General features: G+C 42.1%; 1 long non-coding RNA gene across 4 annotated transcripts; it reads left to right on the forward strand.

Moving 5' to 3' along the window:
• The first annotated feature begins 788 nt into the window (after positions 1-788).
• Positions 789-5093, forward strand: LOC119331976. 4 transcript variants are annotated; one of them, XR_005160738.1, is made up of 4 exons: positions 789-2594; positions 2958-3137; positions 3806-3896; positions 4902-5093. It is a non-coding gene; the product is annotated as an uncharacterized LOC119331976 (long non-coding RNA). The 4 variants fall into 4 exon arrangements; XR_005160740.1 differs by lacking the exons at positions 3806-3896; positions 4902-5093 and having other exon boundaries at positions 789-1043; positions 1700-1802; positions 2404-2594; positions 2958-3644; XR_005160741.1 differs by lacking the exons at positions 3806-3896; positions 4902-5093 and having other exon boundaries at positions 789-1043; positions 1700-1802; positions 2507-2594; positions 2958-3644.
• Positions 5094-7518: the final 2425 nt, after the last annotated feature.

Below are 7518 nucleotides of genomic sequence, written 5' to 3' on the forward strand. Positions count from 1 at the left end.
TATGTGTCGTTTCCCCTACAGTCACTAGGATCGAGCACCGCAAGATTGAACCCAAAGCTAAGTACTTCTCCCATTGCAAGAAAGATCAATCTAGTAGGCCAAACCAAACTGATAATTTGAAGAGACTTGCAAAGATAACCAATCATACATAAAAGAATTCAGAGAAGATTCAAATATTGTTCATAGATAATCTTGATCATAAACCCACAATTCATCGGATCTCGACAAACACACCGCAAAAGAAGATTACATCGAATAGATCTCCAACAGAATCGAGGAGAACTTTGCATTGAGATTCAAAGAGAGAGAATAAGCCATCTAGCTAATAACTATGGGCCCGAAGGTCTGAAGTAAACTACTCACACATCATCGGAGAGGCCATGGAGTTGATGTAGAGGCCCTCCGTGATCGCTGCCCCCTCCGGCGGAGCTCTGGAAAAGGCCCCAAGATGGGATCTCTTGGGTACAGAAGGTTGCGGCGGTGGAAATAGGGTTTCGTGGTGCTCCTGGATGTTTTCGGGGTACGTAGGTAATAGGGTTTTCGGGGCCCATGAGGGTGGAGGGCGCGCCCCCTGCCTCGTGGCCTCCTCGATTGTTTCTTGACGTCCACTCCAAGTTTCCCGGATCACGTTTGTTCCAAAAATAACTCTCCCGAAGGTTTCACTCCATTTGGATTCCGTTTGATATTCCTTTTCTGCGAAACGCTGAAACAGGCAAAAAAACAGCAATTTGGGTTGGGCCTCCGGTTAATAGGTTAGTCCCAAAAATAATATAAAATTGTCTAAATAAAGCCCATTAACATCCAAAACAGAATATTTAATAGCATGGAACAATCAAAAATTATAGATACGTTGGAGACGTATCACATATGAATGGTGATTTCTTTTTGGTACAGGCAACTAGTGTCGCTGATCTGCCAAGTATATGATTCCAGAGCGTCTTGTCATCAGCGACCTACCTCCACTGGGACCTGACTGCCATCCGACAACACGTGAGTCATACCGGACATCGTTGGGACCTCCATGTCCGGCTACATGGGTTGCGGTGAGCCCCTGCTCTCTCTCTCTCTCTCTCTCTCTCTCTCTCTCTCTCTCTGCCCTTAGACGGTCTGGCCATTGAGCTAGTGTGCGACTGTTGTCGTCATGCTGTGTGTAGTGGTGGTGGTCTTCCGGCAACTGACATGATCTTGGGATTGTGGTCATATTTCATGTTGATTATACATATCATAATAGTTGTACTTTGTGAGGCCATGTGTGTATGTGGCTGCTACCATGCTTTGTTGCCTATGCAAGATTCTGTTGTGCCTCGACAAATATTCTTCGGTTTATCCATTTATGTACCTTTTTTGCACTGCATGTTACAGGTTTGGTAGTGGTCCTTGTTCTAGCTTTGGTAGGATCCTTGCTTATGCTCGGATGTTGATTTGTTAATAATGGCTATCGTCAAGTAGAAAGAAAACTATTACCTATTAACTGGTGTAGTGTTGCTGGGCACATATAGATAGAACAAGTGTTATCTTTGTGTGCTTTGCAGGGAGCCATGATGCATGTGCTAGCAATCTTTATGACTAGTCTTGGATGAATATTTAATCTAGTTGTCTATTCGATTGTCAATTGTTTGCTATGCTAGCTGAACAAAGGGTGCTTCTTTTAATTTCTTATGCTAGCTGATCAGTTTCTAGAGCTGAACAATATATCTAGTTTCTTTTAGCTGGGCCCCGGCACAAATCACACCTGCTCTCCCCGGAGCTCTCTCCCTCCTCTGACGCCTCTGATGAACACTTCTTCCCTGATTACAGCCGAGGTGAGCCACTCGCTTCGTTTCTTTTGCATGATTACTCTCATTCCCTGTGTGTCCACAACCATCGAGCAGTGGTAATTTTATACTGGCCATTGCACGATGGGCATTTCTTGGGCTGGGTTTGGGGCTGTGGTGATGGTGTCTGCTATAATCTACATTTCTGTTTCTGTGAATGATTGAGGACCAAATTATTTTCCTTGCTATGGCTGCGGCTGCGTTGCACCATCTTAATTGGTACTTCTAATTGTTACACGTGTTCTAAATTCATGATGCTCAGTGTCCCATGTAGTTTTTAAACTAAACTTGATGTAGAAGATGATCTTTGGAATAAACTAGATGCAGAAAATTATCACCTTTGGCAAAACAAGTATAAACTTTGGCAACTTAATTCACATGTCGTATCTGTTTATTACTTGACAACAAATTAACAAAGTGGCCGCGACTTGGAAGACGTTTTACTCGACCACAGAATGAATTCACTTGTAATGTTGAAATATTTTCTGTAATTCCTGGCAAACCAAAACAGTATGCAAATTATTTCACCACATAATGGTCACGCAGCTGGTTTGAACTCCAATACTTACATTTTGATTCCTGGGTGTAGATGATAGACATGATTTCTGATTTCTTCCATTGAAGGCCTTAGTGGGCATACCACTAGGGAGATTTTTGAGATGCTCAAGGAGTGAGAGAGCTTCGTCTTGCAGTGCAATGGTTACATCAGGCGGTGCCAGCAACCCCATGGAGGTGGTGGCTTCGCCGGCGCCTCTGCTCTAGTGACCACTGCTTGCCTAGGTAAGCCACTCAGGTGGTCCCACTATACTTCGCTTTCTCTTCTACTCTGTGTGCCCACGGCCATCCATTCGTGGTTCATTTAATTCCATGGCAATTTCTAGGATTCTGGTTGTGCGTCTCGTGATGAATCTGGCATGATAGTTAGTGGATTTAGCCCTCAAGTTTAGTACTCTGAGTCTGCTGTTGTTGTTGGCTGCTGTGTTGTTGTAGTTGTGGTTGCTTTGCACCACCTTGTTATCTCTATTTGGTTACACATGTGCTTGTCCATTGACGATATGACAATTGTCCTTGCTGCTATGAAGAAACACTTTATTGTATCAGTGCATCTGCATGTATATGAACGGTGCTTTCTTTTTGGTACAGGCAACATGTGTCGCTGATCTGCCAAGCATATTATGATTCGAGAGCATCTCGTCACGTCACCAGCGACCTACCTCCACTGGGACTTGACTACCAGCCGACAGCACAGCGACCTACCTCCACTGGGACTTGACTACCAGTCGACAGCACGTGAACCATACCGTACATCGTCGGGACTTCCATGTTAGGCTACATGGGTTGCGATGAGCCCCTTCTCTCTCTCTCTCTGCTTTTAGAAGGTCTATTCATTGAGCTGTGGGCAATTGTTGTCATCATGTGTGTATTGGTGGTGGTCTTCCGGCCACTACCATGATCTTGGGATTGTAGTCATATTTCTTTCTTGTCGATTAAACCTGTCATAATACTTGTGCTTTAAGAGGCCATGTGTGTATGTGGCTGCTAGCCTGCTACTATGCTTTGTTGCCTATGCAAGATTCTGTTGTGCCTCGACGAATATGCTTTGTTTTATCCATTTCTATATATTTTTGCATCGCATGTTACATGGTTTGGTAGTGGTCCATGTTCTAGCTTTGGTAGGATCCTTGCTTATGCTGGGATGTTGATTTGTTAATAATGGCTATCATCAAATAGAAAGAAAACACTTGCTTATTAACTGTTGTAGTGTTGATGTGCATGTATAGATAGAACAAGTGCTATCCTTATGTGCTTGGAGGGAGCCATCATGCATGTGTTAACAATATTTTTGACTCGTCTTGGATGGATATATTTAATCTAGCTGTATGTTTGATTGTCAGTTGTTTGCTATGCTAGCTAGACAAATGGGCGTTTCTTTTATTTTGCTACGCTAGCTAATCAGTTTCTGTAGCTCAACAATTTTTGTTGTTTCCTAGGACGCATCGGAGATGGGACTCGGCGCAAATCACACCTACTGTCCCTCCTCTGACGCCTCTGGTGAACACTTCTTCTCTGACTATGACCTAGGTGATCCAATCGCTTCCTTTCTTTTGCATGCTTACTCTCCTGACTTGTGTGCACAACCATCGAGTCGTGGTAATTGTATGCTGGCCATTGCACCATGGACATTTCTTGGGATGGGTTTGGGGCTGTGGTGATGGTGTCCCACATTTCTGTTTTGTGAATGAACGGCGACCAAAATATTTTCCTTGCTATGGTTGCGGCTGCATTGTGCCATCTTATTTGGTACTTCCGATTGTTACACATGTTCTGAATCCGCGATGCTCAAGGTCCCGTGTAGTTTTTAAGCTAAACTTGAGGCAGAAAATGTTTTTGGAATAAACTAGATGCATAAAATTATCACCTCTGACAAAAAAAAGTGTAACCTTTGACAGCTTAATTCACATACTAGCTCATATAGTATTTTTTTTTTCTAGGAACTGGGTCCATGGTTTTTTGGGTGTCTATTTGTTGCTTCCCTTGTTGATGTTGTATTGCCCAGCAAAACAAAACAGTCTGTGCGGTTTTATTTCTCCTCTTGCTCAGCAAGGTTGTTAATGACCACTGATGAGTAGTATATAGTTTTATCTTCCGGCTACGAGTTTCCTTGATTTTTATGTGGCACTGTGACTCGTTGTGTCCCGAGCACTCAAATTTCTTTTGCGATAATCTCCAAAGGGTTTGGGATCTCTTATGTTGCTCCTTCATGAGTAGACGGATGGAACATTTGGGCTTAGGATCTTGCTGCATCTCTCAACACTCTTCAGTCTCTTCAGGCTGTAGTTGGCAAGGATAAGCAGTGAACGATATATCTATTATTTACCATCTCTAGGTCACAATTTAGGACGTTTTCAATATTGATAGCTCATTGTTTTGAAATTTGACTATCAGTTCCTATGAAAATTATGTTTCTTCAAATTGAACCAAATATTCATTATAAACATATATTTCAAAATAATCTAGTAGTATTAATATGTTGAAGTTGTTGTTATTTGTTATATATTGATAGTTGTGATCAACCTTTAAATTCAGGTCCTGCATTTGGATCTCATTGCTGCTGCTTTGGTTAGGCGGCAATTTAGAAACTCTACAGCAGTAGGCACGCGCGAGCGCGTACTTGCATGTCACGCTAATCAAGAATGAAGCATATAGTTAGTTCACATTGTGTCTGTAAAGGCTAGCTTGCCTAGTTAGGGCCCGTATCTTATGTATCTTAGTGCTTTTAATCCTCCGCTGATGTATCTCCCATTGCGGTCGATCCTTGCAGTTTGCCTTCGCATATTTGCACTGTTTTGTCTGTATTAGCTGCCTTTGCCATTGCATACTCATGGTTTTCATGTGCCATTGGCTGTTACAAGTGGCACTTCGAGTTGTTTATTTACCTTACTAAGTAATATTCCTTCCATGAGATGAGGTTTGCCTGCAACAGTGGCTGTGGTGGCTACCTCTTCCTTGGTTCCGGTGAGTCCCTGGTCTTCTTCCTTTATCCATGTGCCCATTGAGACGTGGCTGATTGTGGTGCTGGCCACTGGATCGCCACCACAAACTTGTGTTTGTGATGCTCTTGTTGTTGAAATTAGTCCTTGTGCTAGTTAGGATCTTTTGCTACTGTGCATGTTGTTTGTTTGGGTTTGATACTCATTCCAGAGAAACTTTTTGTAGTAGAATGAGATCTTATTTTAGTTATTCATTCGGTGTCAACAAAAGCATTTTTACTTTTAAGTTAACCATAATGATTTGATGTTTGTAATATGACTAGCTACTCTCACTACTGTAGAACCGGGCAATAGCACCGGTTCGTAAGGCCCTTTAGTGCCGGTTCAGTAACCGGCACTAAAGTATGGGCACTAAAGGTCCCCCCCTTAGTACCGGTTCAGTACGAATCGGTGCTAAAGGGCAACCACGTGTCACGAGCCAGCTCCGGGGCCAGGGAGCCCTTTAGTACCGGTTGGTGACACCAACCGGTATTAAAAGGTTGGGGGGTTTTGGGTTTATGATTTCTTTTTCATTTAATTTTGTGTTTTCCATTTAATTCTTTTTCGTTTGCTGGTGTTTTACTATACTGCATATTGTACATGTTATGCATATATATATACACACACACACAATTAGCTAGCTATATATAATTTCTCCTAATTGGTGCCTTCGGAGCCAGTGGCATTAGCCTAATTGGTGCCTTCGGAGCACGATAACAATTGGAAGTGGTTTATGGGAGCGGTAGCGGGTAAAAGTATTCTTCTTTGGATCTATGACCTGGTCGAGCAAAAATCCCGCTATTTCCTCTTGAATTGCTTCTATGCGGTCCTCTGGTAGGAGTTTCTCCCGCACCTCTTTGAACTGTTAAGAAGGAGATCAATATGCATGTGTATTAGTTGTGTGACTAGATATCGATAATGGTGTAAATTTTGTGAATAGTGTTCTGACAAACGTACCCACTCCTGTCTTTGATATCTGCTCCTTTCGGACGCCATTATGCGAATGTTCTCGCAAACGTAGTATGCACACAGATTATTCCCCGGCGCTTGCTTCAGGGCCTTTACGAGAATGGAATTTGATCAGATAATAATTAATCAAGCATGATAATTAAAGAGATGGCAGCTAGCTAGGTAGTACTACTTAATTACTTACCTGGGGTTGATACCATTTCAGATTACATTGGCTTGGAGTGACATTGATGAACTTTGCCCAAGCCCTGCCCGCCGACAAAGAAAATGAATAAATGTGTTATTGAATTGTTGGTTTCTTAAGTACTGAGTCTAGTACTTCAACTGTTCCTTCATCAACTTTAATGATTATCAAGATCTAGTGAAATCTGCATGCACATATGTTTGCATGTCTTAATTAAGCGGACATATGTAAGCAAAACATGTAGCTAGCTAGTAGGCAAAAACAAAATTTATAGTACAAGACAGTGTGACTCACTTGAAGTTGTAAGGAAGTAGTATATCATCATTGTATTTGAGGCGCTTGAAGAACTCTAGCATGCTTTCCTCTACACTTTTTTTCGTAATATGGATCTAATTTCCATGTGTATTCATTAATGGTATTTGGGTCAACGAACCCAATGCCATAGCGTCCACCTTTTTTCATTTCATAAATCTTCATCCTGCATAATATCACAGAAAAGAGTATAGTGAGGATAATTACAAGTAATGATTGATCAAAATGATCACTATAGCTAGCTTGAGACTTAAATTACAGAAAGAAATCACTTACAGACAATAGCAACTTACGATAGATTTGTCGAGTGCGTCTTGATTGTATAATTGAAATAGTTCTGAATACTCAATGGACACAGCTTTCTCATGGTAGTAATGATCCTTCTTGACATTCACCATGAGGGACTCTCGATTGGAATTCTTGGTAATGTCCATGTACCATTGATGCAATTCATACATTCTCGTTGGGAGCTTCTTGACCTCGTCTGGCTCGACCAAAGGTTGGCCCCGGACATATTTCCGTTTTATTTCCTCCTCTCTAGTTGGAGACATGGGCTCGATATCGAGGAGTTGTCCAACAGTGATCATGAGGCTTTTAGCCTGCTCAATATGCTCCTTGGTTATTATCATATCGCCCAGCTCGGGAACGTTAACGGTTTGCCCACAATAATATTGGGCGCGCCTACTTTCATGTGTTGTTGGCACAACAA

Source organism: Triticum dicoccoides, chromosome 7A (genome assembly GCF_002162155.2).
Source record: "Triticum dicoccoides isolate Atlit2015 ecotype Zavitan chromosome 7A, WEW_v2.0, whole genome shotgun sequence".
Lineage (NCBI taxonomy): Eukaryota > Viridiplantae > Streptophyta > Magnoliopsida > Poales > Poaceae > Triticum > Triticum dicoccoides.